The 12,948-nt window shown below is 44.4% G+C and overlaps 1 long non-coding RNA gene and 1 pseudogene across 1 annotated transcript in view; one reads left to right on the top strand and one right to left on the bottom strand.

The window, feature by feature from the left end:
- LOC144178668 (uncharacterized) overlaps positions 1 to 5,165 on the bottom strand; it is a 31,113-nt pseudogene extending 25,948 nt beyond the window's left edge.
- LOC144180381 (uncharacterized) overlaps positions 1 to 12,948 on the top strand; it is a 362,631-nt gene that overhangs the window by 123,816 nt on the left and 225,867 nt on the right. The window lies entirely within an intron of this gene.

Raw genomic sequence — 12,948 nt, forward strand, 5'->3', positions numbered from 1 at the left:
CTAAGCTGCACTCTCTTCATAGTAAAGATGAACTCCCTTGGGAAGGCACTGCCGCCTACAATTTCTTACTCTATGTATGTAGATGACGTGCAGATATCGTTTAAATCTTGTAATATGTCAATATGCGAACGTCACGTCCAGCTCGGCGTCAAGAAACTTGCCAGCTGGGCAGACAAAAATGGTTTTCAATTGAATCCTGCAAAAAGCTCCTGCGTTGTGTTCTCTAGGAAGCGCGGGATCCTTCCAGACCCAGACATTACCCTTAATGGCGGGTCGCTTCCTGTGAACAAGGAGCACAAGTTTTTAGGTGTTGTGTTTGACCAGAAACTCACATTCATTCCACACATCAAGAAACTTAAACATAAATGTCTTAAAACAATGAATATCCTGAAGCTTCTCTCCCACAATTCGTATGGTTCCGACAAAGAACTCCTACTACGGCTCTATACTGCTTTGGTTGGGTCTCGTTTGGACTATGGCAGTGTGGTATATGGGTCGGCGAGTAAAACAGCATTGCGAATGCTTGACCCAGTACTACACTTGGGGCTACGGCTTGCGTCGGGTGCTTTTCGCACTAGCCCTGTCGAGAGTCTATATGTTGAATGTAATAAGTGGAGCCTTAAGAACCAGCGAACGTACATGGACTTACTTTATGCTTTTAAAATTTCATCTCAGAATAACCACCCTTTTTATCCTGTCCTTAACGATACATCCACATCTGTGCTGTTTGTAAATCGCCCGTCCGTTACTCCGCCTTTTTCACTTCGAGCGAGAGAGCAAGCCTCGGATCTGAGTGCTTCGTTTTTAGACGTGTACAGGTCATCCTCTTTAAACATTTTACCGCCTTGGCAAGTTCGCCCTGTGTCCTGTGACCTTTCTTTTATAAAGCTTGACAAAAATCGGGTACCGCGAGCTGCAATACTGCAGCACTTTCTTTCTTTGCAGTTCAAATACCCACGTGCTGAATTCTACAGTGACGCTTCTAAAACCTCCACTATGGTGTCGTGCGCTGCTCATGGTCCGAATTTCAATGCAGCCAGAACCATGAGCGTGCACACAACAATTTTTTCAGCAGAAGCGTACGGAATTTTACTGATTGTACGACATATCCTTGAAAATCAAATTCCCAATTCTATCATCTACACAGATTCTTTGAGTGTTGTTCGCGCATTGTCATCGCATACACCCCCCAAAAACCACATAGTTAATCTTGTATTCAACACTATCATGTCGGTGTATGCGGACAAGCATCGGCTGCTCCTCTGCTGGGTCCCAGGACACGCTGGGATCGCTGGGAACGAGTTGGCAGACGAGAGGGCCGGTGCTGCTGCACTCAGGAACACTGTAGACATAACAAGCGTACCATATACAGACCTCAAGCCACACATAAGACAACACCTGCGCAGAACATGGCAAACACACTGGGACGAACAGACAGACAACAAACTACATGTAATAAAGCCACACTTGGGACGGTACACAGCTGACTCACACACCAGAAACACAGAAGTCGCCTTGGCTAGGCTACGGATGGGGCACACGCATGCAACTCACTCGTATCTGCTGACGGGATCTCCTAGACCCCAGTGCGGCAGGTGCGGAGAGGCCCTATCCGTAGTGCACATACTAATAACATGCAAGGCACTTCACACCACACGACGCAAACACTTTCCAGAAATCTACAGACAACAAATCCCACTCCACCCATCGCACTTCTTAGGCGATGAACCAATGTGTACTATCAAACGTATTTTTAGTTATCTGTCAGGAGTTAAATTTCTGAATCTCATATCGTATCATGCATAATCACAACCTGGCCCTCTACACCAGCCATCCTCATTGTCTTTATTTGTTTTTAGTTCTGGTGCTATTCACTTCTAGTATTGATTTTAATATGTGGTAGCTAACCATCTTTTTTTTTGGCGCTCTTTGCCCCAGTTGGCCTTGCGCCATTAAAATGCAACCATCATCATCATCATCAGACGCCCCTGGAGCACTCCGAACGCCTCTCGCACCTTCATTTCCGGTATCCACTGGTACACCGGCTTGATTCCATCGTTGAAGAACCACTTGACCACTAGCTTGAGGTCGTTCTCGTTGTGCACGTACTCCGGACGGGCACCATGGGGGTGTCCGTCCCGCTGCGCACCAAACGCGGCACGCTCAGCCGTCGGATCGTTACACCCTCGAATCCTGCAAACAAAATATCTGTTGCCACTTAAAAAAATTTAGACCCATTATGTTGTATTCAAACAAGAAAAATTTTAAACTATCATAATGAAGCTCCGCAATCGACGTACCTGTCATGAATTGTCAGGAACGTCGCGCTCAAAAGAACAAATTCTGCCAGTCAAAATTGGGAGAAAATGAAGGCAGCTCCACCACATTTTCGTTTATTATAGTCGAAATGAGAACCATTTAAGTGAACAAAACATATTCTCTTGTGAAGATTCGTGAAGAATATGCGACTTTCATAAGAAAGAATTGCATATATCGACGTTGCACTCCATGAAAATAGTTGTCACCACTTCTATTGTATGTAGTTCATGAGCCTGTAAATTGCCACCGAACATTTCGCAGATTTTTTACAGCACCCAGAACAATCGGGTAAAAACAAGAAGGCACTGATCCTTAACTCTAAAGCAGCTTTTATTACACCAAGCAGAATTTATCTTTGATCACAGTCTCAATGGGAATCATGTTTTAGGTTGCAGGAATTACTTCCTATTATGTCACAAGCACCCCAAGATAACGAACGATCCCTGGATTCTTACAGGGAAAATATCTTTTAGTGTCAGTACTTCGAGTGCGAGTAGAGATAGTTGCTTCGCATTATTATAACGCGTTCGCTTTACCGCCATAAGACCGTTTGTGTGGTGGTGCACCCTTCACAGGCAGGTCAACATTGGCTCCCTATAAGAGGATTGAGTCGTAGCCAGCCGACCGGCAATATGACGCAAAATTTGTTAAATATCATTAGAAAAACAGCTAATGTACTGTCACAAACATTTTTTGCGGCGGTATTAAGCGATAGCTCGGTTTTAGCTCCGAGAACGCCCGAGGAACGCACACATACTTTCAACGCAAAACAAAACAAGCGCCGCTCGGCACTGTCGCCGGTGTGGGCGCGAACGCGCAGTGAACAGGAATGCAGCCAGCACCTACTTGTATCATTTTCTGATGGCAAGTGCCATTGCTCATTACTCCCATGCCTTTCTGCACACCCCTTCCCCTGGAACGAATGAGCGATTACGTGCTGCGTAGACTTCGAGTTGGGGTGGCCCTCTCTCCTACGGTAACCCGGGCGTGGCCACCACGATACCATGCCGCATTTACCACCACCTGCCCCTTCTGTACAGTTCCTGCCAAAGACACCAACACCAACCACCTGCTATGGACGTGCCCTTCCCTGAGTTCAGCGAGATCCAGACACCTTCGCGGCACAGGCATGCATCCTGGAAGACCCCCCGATCTCTAACGATAGCTTTGGGGGCCCCACCACCGCTGTCTTCTGGACTTCCTCCGGGAAACGGGTGCCAACTTGTACCTCTAGGACTTTATGCCAAAGGGCATACTTTCGCAAAAAAAAAATTACGTGCTTTCACCGCGCAACCGCGGGAGACGCTGGCTGGACTTCGACTGAGCTTTGAGGCCAGGTTGACGCTGGGACGCATGTTCTGGGCTTTTTATCTGAACTAATTAATAGAGCTATCGCTGTAAACAACTAGCGCCAAAAAGTTTTAGTAAGGTTCTAAACATATAGCACTTGTGTACAAGTTCCCCACCAACAAAATCTTTTGGGGTCACGCGGCATGTTTGACGCCACCGAGCCTATTTCTTCATGGAATGAAATTCGCAGGTTGCGGTTGCAGCTTAGCATCAACGGCAGACATATAAGCAGGCTTTTCGGAAAAGCTGCGGTGCTAATTAGAGTTACGTAAATGTTTTAGTTTGTGTACTAAGTTCTTGCCCCACCAATGTTCTGTTCAATATGCGCACAAATACTTCACAACGAGAACATAGAGTAGAACAATGATACCGATATTCTTATGGATGAACTTGCAATAATATCGACGACAGCCTTCCTTGGGCTACTTTAAAGAGACATTTGGGTCTCGATTCAGGCGCCCGGCTGAAAAACCGGTGAATGATTGCATAAACACGTATATCTAGGCAAGGCCGCTCAATACTACTAAAGCGCCTGTTATGGCTTCAAGTCCACATTATGCGGCGCAAAAAGAAAAAAAAATATCCCGGGCCATCTCCACTATCGTGAAACCTGGGAAGGGGCGAAACATGCATTGCGTAAGTGTATTTTTGGTGCCTTGGCGTTTTTGCCCTTAGAGATGGAAACTTTTAGGGGTGCTGGTGTACAGCTTTGCTGTAAGTATAGTGTCTTTGAAGCACGAAGCATTCTAGCGCGAAGCGTTAGAAAACGAGTGTCCCGTTATGTTCTTGTAGTACGCGTTTTTCTCACGGCGATGAAACGTTCTAGCACGAAACGTTGAAAAAGGGCTGTCCCGGTGTGTTCGTTTCGTACGCGTTACGTTCTAGCGTGACGCGTTGGAAAACGAGTGTCCCGGTGTTTTAGTACGTGACTAGATGGAAAGATGACGACGTGAGACGCCGATAGTCCGAGCCCCTAAAACCTGAGGAATATTTGAGGCATAATGTAACTACATAACTGACCGTACCCGCCTTCCATTATTCAAAAAGAACGTTCTGTTAAGCTTTGTAATGACAAATAATAAATAAACGTGCTGTAAACGGTGTTGGAATGAGGCGCGGTAAGAATACACTCCTAAAGCAACATATGTCGGCTGGATCTGCTCCAAGCACAACAAGACGAAAGGTCCCCGCAGATGGCGCGGGAGAGGTGCTGGTGCAGAAAAAGAATTCAACCCGGCAAATCTCCATTACATTCACCACAAGGAGAGCGAGAAGGAAAAAGAAGCGCGTGATGGTTGGACGGTGAGAAAGGTGAGGGTTTTATGTGGCATGAATAGCAGAACTGACTACCGTGTGTCGACGGGATTTCGGCAAAGCAAGCGTATCCGTGGCATTTTTTGTAGTTTGCGCAGTACCTCTTGCAAGTCAAGTCCAGCTACATTTTGCGGTAGACGGAGGATGCTGAACACCATACAGCTTTGCTGCTTCTTCGTCATTATGCGGAAGTATCCGTACTCTGCCTCAGCCTAGTAATTAACCCAAGGCGCCGAGGTTACAGAGGGTACTGCGGGTGTAGTATTACAGACGATGGCGCAGCCTTTGTTGATGAGCAACGGAGCAATAAAGCTTTTTCTCGTGTTGTGTCTATTCTTAGTGCACAGGCAGCGGTGAGCTTAACAATACATGAAATAAATACAAAACATTGATGGGTAATGAGACGTGTGTTTTTTTTTTTTCAAATTTTGTTAAAGTCCCTGCAGGAGTTGCGGAGCAGATTACACCATTCTGGGATAAAAAGCACCGTCGCAAGAGTAGCCTCTGCCTACAACCGCCCATAGCAGTCAGTGTTCGCGTAACTGAGGAAACTGCGCTGAGGCAGCCTCTTATTGGTTGCTAAGCGACGACATTTTGGGCGCAGTTTCATGGGATCATCGAAGTTTTAAGCAGGGTTATGTGCTGCAGCGAGTAGAACAAACGTGATCAAGATTTCACGGTTTTGAAGGTTCTCAGCAACAGCGCGTTTTCGCTTCGATTAGTTTCATGGTGCGTCGACATGCATGATTGATCAACAGAGATCGAATTTTAGGCAAATGCCTACTTGCTCCCTTGCACTCCTATCGCGCCACTTTGATATATGATTATGAGTTAGATGTTAAGAAGGGCTTTGTGGCGTTTTTATAGTACCTATAAATGCCTATTCTGGCGTTGGGCCTAAATGCCTATAAATGCCTATAAATGCTTATTTTCAGAATAGGCGCCTACATGGACACTATTTAGCCTCAACTTTCGATTTTGAGTGCAGTTTGGGATCGCTATTCACGTTACCGAGCAGTTAGCTTTGACTTTTCGGAACACTATTGAGTTCAACCTAGACCTCTTGCTCAACGAACTTGCGGAAAAGAACCGACAGCAGCAGTGCAATGAGACGCAGTGACTATAGAGGCACAAGTTTGAATAAAAAAATTTCTCCCACCTCCCCTCGCGGTAACCCCTGTGTAGATGCGATGCATAGGGGGTTCTGCTGTTGTTTCCGTTAGGTTGATTCTCCCATCACGTGAAACGTCCCGTGAACCCCCTGCCGCGGCTATGACGCAACGTTGCGCGGCTATGACGCAACACAATTAACTTTAATCCACGTTAATCCAATCCAATCCAATCCAAGCCAAGCCAAGCCAAGCCAAGCCAATTAAATCCAATCCAATGCCCCTCGAGAGAGAGTGTTCGCTATCGGAGAGGAGAGGGGGTGAGCGGCGGAGAGCGCAGCTCGCGCGGCGAGGAGAATAGTGGAGGGGTGTGGACGGACAACGACAACGCCGTATGGAGGGACAAGGCGAGTAAATGAGATGCCGTCGCCTCTAATATCTGGGGATAGTGGTAGGTGCTATTGTTTCCGCAATTTTTACAGTGATTCTTGGGGTACGATGCGGCGCTCTCCGAACACAATTCTTGGAACACGAGCAGTCGATCCGCGTTTCCAGTTCCACAACCATACTAAAATTCTACTCTGTTTTCGACAGAAGAGTTGATAATCGAACACGCCTGTTTTAGCCCATCATTCCAATATTGAATAGCAAACTGCGAAACATCACTGCGCAGCCGCATTTTCTTAAGCCTTAAACTTCACACTTGCAACTGGCTCTAAGACACGAAATTCATAAAAAAAAACTGTCCGGCTGCTAAAATTATTTTTAAAGTGCTCTCTAAACACCTGGATGTGTATTTGGCTATGTTGGGGAGTCTTGACTGAACAGTTCAGATAATACCAGTGTATATTAGTATTATCCGAATTGTTACATTGCATGTTTACATTAACGACTTGCCTTCACGCGTTTCTCCTAACATTCATTTATTTGCCGACGGCTGTGTTGTAATACGGCAAATAACTCGTGGCGATGACATAACCGCCTTGCAATCCGATCTTAACGCTATTTTTTCACAGCAACGAAGGCGCAAAACAAACAAGGACGAAGAAGAAACGACAAGGACGATCGCGCTCTAACAACTGAAATTTTATTATTTCAACGAAAGATCTATATGCCTGCAAAACTGCGCACCATCACAAAAAGACTTTCCTACAGCGCACACAGCAAACACGTGTAGGCTCCTGACAATACATGCAAAAAGATAGTGTGCGCTGTAGGAAAGTCGTTTTGTGATGGTGAGCACTTTTGTAGGCATATAGGTCTTTCGTAGAAATAATAAAATTTCAGTTCTTAGAGTGCGCTCGTCCTTGTCCTTTCTTCTTCGTCCTTCTTTGTTTTGCGCCTTCGTTGCCATGGATCGCTTCCAACTTGGCCGGCTCGCTGTGTTACTATTTTTTCCTGGTGCGAAACTTGGCTCATGGAACTGAACGCAAAAAAATGTAAGCATTTACATGTCACCAGAACAGCTCACCAGTTACCTACCTACTTTATTTAAAACTCCAGTTTAGATCATGCGTCACCTTATAAATAAATATCTTGGTGTTCACATTTCCACCGATTTCACATGGACCGCTCACACCAAGTATGTAATTGCGAATGATAACCGCACCTTAGGACATATCCTACGCTTGTTTTCAAAAATTACAAATGCATAAAACATTAATTCGTCCCAAGGTCGAGTATGCGGTATGAGGGTGGGACCCATGTTACGATGCTCTAACTCATTTACAAGAAATGTACAACATAACTGTTTTCGATACATTCTTTCTAACTTTAATCGGACTGCTAGCATAACTTCAATCAAATGTAGCTTTCAACTTCCGTTTTAAACGGAACCCCACCACCATCTTGTGAGAAATGCGGACGAAGACTTACAGTCCTCCATGTATTGATTGAATGCTTGGCATACCATGACGCAAGGAAACGACACTTCCCAGAACTATACACCTACACGATACCCTCACACCCATCCTTGTTTTTATCTGATCAACCCCCGATTAGAAGTGAACGCCTTTTAGCCTATCTCGCTGACATTGGATTTTTAGCACTCATCTCATACCATGTGTGGCATCAGGGCCACCCAATTCAAATAGTGAGGGTGGTTCTGAACGTTTTCATAACGTGCCAGGGACGTCACCGCCATCCCTGTTATGTTATGGTGCTCCCAGCACACACATAAACATCGTCACTGTTACCTCTCATCTTATTCATCTTCGCTTCTTAGAGTAAGGGCCCTTTACACCCATATATACACTATTTTTATCAAGTACATCACAATCATCGCCATGGCAATTTAACAAATGTGACAAAACAAACATTGTCTTGGCGCTCTTTGGCCTCAGACACCCTTGCGCCAATAAAATATACATAGTAGTAGCTTTCAACTTCCTCCATTATCTTGTCGCCGAAAACTTTCCCGTCTCTGTCTATTTCATAAAATATTTTATCCCCCAACACTACGTCATCAGCTTATTTTGCATCCTCACTTTATCTCGCCGCGCTTGGACCATGCTAATAAAGTTAGAGTACCATTGTCAAGAACAAATGCATTTTTCCAGTCTTTTATACTCAAGACTTCAGTCGAATGTAACCGCCTTCCTGCATCAAACACTCTCATATTTGACCATGAGTCATTTACGAATACAATAACTAACATTCTGTAATTATATGGTATTTTTTTCTTTCCTGTGATGTTGTTATGCATTATGTATTGTATAAATTGAAGCAAACTTTGTTATCTTTCTACTTGTCTTACTATGCGCCAGCTACGATTATATGTTTGCTTGCTATTTTTGTGACCCTTTTTTTACTGGTTTTATCATCACTTTACTTTATGTAACCACTCCCCTCTCCAATGCATTATGGCTGTGAGGGTACTGTAAATGAATAAATAAATAAATAAAGATAAGAAAAATGTTACAGTTGTACCTGACAACCCAAATGCAAATGCATGTTAATTCTGTGATAAATCGTCGTCTCTCGAGTTGATCATTTGTGTGTATTTTTACTGTGTTGTAAATAAATTGCGGAGGCAGTCATAAAATACCGCTTTTTAGTCAGTATTTCTAGCTCTCAAGAATTCTTTTCCATGCCTATTTCACTTTATGCGACGCACGAGCAAGCAACAGTGGCTATTGGCACGAGCTAGAGCAGTTGGCCTATGGAATTCGGCCAATCTATTGGCATTTTCTAGTATTTTTATGGGACAATTTAATGGCTATGTTTAACTGTTGGAGTCTTGGTGCCGTCGTAAACAATAACAATCTTGGTTTAGCTAGGGTAGATAGAGGTCACGTACGTCTTCGTTTGAATTTGCTTACATTTATGCCTACATTTACCATATCGGAGTCCTAAAATGTTGTTTTGCCTCCCTACTCCCTAGTTTAGGAGCCTAAAACACTATTTTTTTAATGCCTAGAGATCCGGCCTCCACTGATCACTAATACGACGGCTTCTCTACTGATTTTTTTCGCGGTGAAAACATTCTCCATGCGGGGATATCGAAAACGTCATGGTCACATTAACAAGTAAAAATGAGATATTGGGAAGTTTTTAGCATGCGCTTCTGATAAACCTGAACGAATATCTTGCTGCAGGCATAGCTACCAGGTACCCGCCGCGGTGGCTCAATGGCTAAGGCGTTGTGCTGCTGAGCACGGGGTCGCGGGTTCGATTCTCGGCCGCGCCGGCCGCTTTTCTGATAGAGGCGAAGAGCAAGAATGCCCGTGTGCACGAGATTTCGGCGCACGTTAAAGATCCCCAGGTGGTAAAAATTAATCCGGAGCCCTCCACTACGGCGTGCCTCATCGCCTGCGTTGCGTCGGTGCGTTAAACCCTACAATCAATCAATCAATCAATCAATCAATCGCTATCAGGCGCAACATTAACAAAACTGCATTTCTGCGCCCGCCGAACCGAACATTGATCATAGATTAAAAAGTTTAAAATTTGGGTTGATAGGTTCGCATTTATAGTGCCAAACAACCAAACAAAAAATGTAATAAACAACTGACACCGCGGGCTCTATTCTGTTTTGGTTGTTGTTGTTGTTGTTCTTGTATTAGTAGGATGCTTGGTGAACACCCAAACACAATTTTCATAAAATTTCAATCGGTTCACTTGTTTCAATACAAATAATTTTTCTGATACATTAAAGATGTCGAGGGTAAAATCTTTCTGTTTCTCCCTGTATTATTCGCTGTTTGTTTACCATATGTTAACTTTGTTTTTATTCTGCGCGAATTCTTATTGCTTTTAAGAAAATCTATAGCTGACCCTATTTCTTTAATTGCATTTGAGCAGTTACTTATAGGTACATTTTGTATTTCCTGCTTCTTTACTTGCTATACTACTTAAAGGAACCCTGCAGCACATTCTTTATCTTTTTTTGCAATCTGAAATGCTTGCAGCACGTAGTCGACCAACACACCCAGTACTTAGATTAGGGGGTCGTAAAGTACCTCAGCCAGAAATTACTGCTCTATACCCTTCAGATAGCCTAGAAACTTACTAAAAAGCTTTTTCCCTCTTTCCCGATCTTTACGTTCTTCGATTGCTGGAACTACGTCATTACGGCGGTCTATCGGCTACTGGCCAGATTTTCGTGAGTTGCAGCAGTGAACGCATTCGATAAACACTTTGAAGAGAGAGCCACACAAATAAAGCGGAAGGGAAAGGCGAATCTCCTGCAGCGAGCAGATCACGCAGTGCCGTTGCGTGCTGGCGATAAGTATAGCTTTCGCAGTGCTTTCACACCCGAACGAAAGAACGAAAGCGTTTATCGGCAGTTGCAGAGTCCCTTTAACTTGTTTTTTAATATTATTCCTCGCATTTTTAGATGCGGTGCCGGTGTGGTGGGTCGGAATAGAAAACAGAACTTCGACTGGGAGTGCAGGTTCTTTGCATATTTATTTTTGTTTTGCTTGCTTTTTAAAGACGATAGTCTTTCTTGGGCTACTTAAACCCAGAAATTTTGGTCTGTCTGTCTGTCTGTGACTTGATTCAGCCACCCGGCCAAAGCAAAACAATGCCTGCGCAATAGTCTTATATAGTCACAGCTACATCTACCCGTCTAAGTCCGGTGTAATGTTCATACTTGTCAACATTGTTGAAGAAGAACAAGACATTACGCAAATATGAGAGAACAAATCAATACAGAAGTGATATTTGCAGTGTTCCTGTATAAAAAAATCAACCAGGCTTGATTTTGCCAAAATAAATACTTCATCAACTGCAGAAAAAGAATGCACTCCGCCGTCGCCTGCTGTCACTCGCGCCACTATAGCTTCTGGTGCCATTTTAAGAAATCAACCGCCAACAGTTACGCAAGGTTCCACTAGATAGGTTCCACGTTCTGCTTGCAACGCACGTGGAGTCGGGAAACGCGGTTCTATAAACGTTGAAGCAGGGCGCCTCGATTAACGCGCGTCTTCGCCGTACGGCAGCGTTCGCATCGAGGCACCCGGTTTGTAGCAGTGGAACGCGGGAAATTTCAAATGATTTAAGCAAACCTTTGGCATCTTTACCTTGGGAGGAGCCCGACGCAAGAGGAACAACATGAGCGGTGAGCGGGAAAGCGAAGGGCTGCATATACATCGCAAAAGCCGATAAAGACTGTCGTCTTTTGACGGCATTTGCAACGAAAGGAGCAGATACGCGGCCAATTTTTGTTTTGTAATAACCCTGAGGTCGCAAAAGCTGATGTTGGCCCTCTAATTTCACCTGAAAGTCGTGTCTAGACAGAATATTCGTTTTATGTTTGCCAATCATATAAAACGCACATTGAGCACCGAAAGGCTGTTCTAACTCGAACGCTTTGGTATTTATCATGCTCTCAAGCAGCGTAAAAGAATATTTGGTGCTGAAAGCAATTTAGCTGCCTACTTTTAGTACTAAAGTTACTGCAGGTGAATTTTTCATGTTACACAAAGACGTCCACGTAGGCAGTTAATGGCAGGATAACTTCGTGTTGACACAATTCGTTTTGTGTTCTCAAGAATATCAAAATATACGAGGCGACTAACCGGCCAATAACCACTTGTAGTTAGGAAGGTCGGTCATCGCTTGTCTAAAAGGCACCTAAGCCCTCTTATAACTTCGTTTCAATGTTAATTATAAATAATTACAATTTCTGGTCACACGTTACTATTTTTTGCTTGAAAAGTATTTATCGATGAGTGTTACACCTTTTATTCGGAGTATTGTTGATGAACAGGCATTTACTATCCATATTTTGTAACAGCATCAACAATAGTGCTAGGTTAGGCAAACATGGCATGTTCGATGCAGCGAGAACGACCTCACAAGCTCAACGATGCGAAACAAAACAGCGCTGCCTACATCAGTTGAAGACTTCTTTCAATGCAAGAAATGGTACAGGTAGCAAGATTATACGAAAACGTGTATATGCCGTGTATATACATATATATATCTTCGCGTTGTCAGCTTTCTCCTGTGCCGTTTTACAAAGCACCGCAAACCTGCGAAGGTCACCCACCATTACCCGACCTAACCTGTCAAGAGCGAGCTTTATCGCTGCTCGATTCATGACCCACTTCCGGGTACGCGGTGCGGAAACGGCCGAGATTTTCGCGCTCTTTCTCCGGCTCTCGCTTCCCGCGTATGTCTTCTTCCCAGTACGAGTCGAGAACCGATTCGGCCGCACGCCAAATGATCGTTAGCGGCAGCGCGGAAAGCAAAAGGGAATTGCACTTCCCGTCTGAACGTCCTCTTCACGGCATCCTTGCGGGCAGCAGCGTACGGAACACCTCTTACTTTGTCGCGAAAAATTGATGCAGTGAGTAAATTGTGGGGTTCACCAGGTTATCGGTCTTGGTAATCTCCACGATTTGGGGTA

Source organism: Haemaphysalis longicornis, unplaced genomic scaffold, assembly GCF_048455015.1.
Source record: "Haemaphysalis longicornis isolate Haplotype H1 unplaced genomic scaffold, Haemaphysalis longicornis Haplotype H1 scaffold_4, whole genome shotgun sequence".
Taxonomy (NCBI): Eukaryota; Metazoa; Arthropoda; class Arachnida; order Ixodida; family Ixodidae; genus Haemaphysalis; species Haemaphysalis longicornis.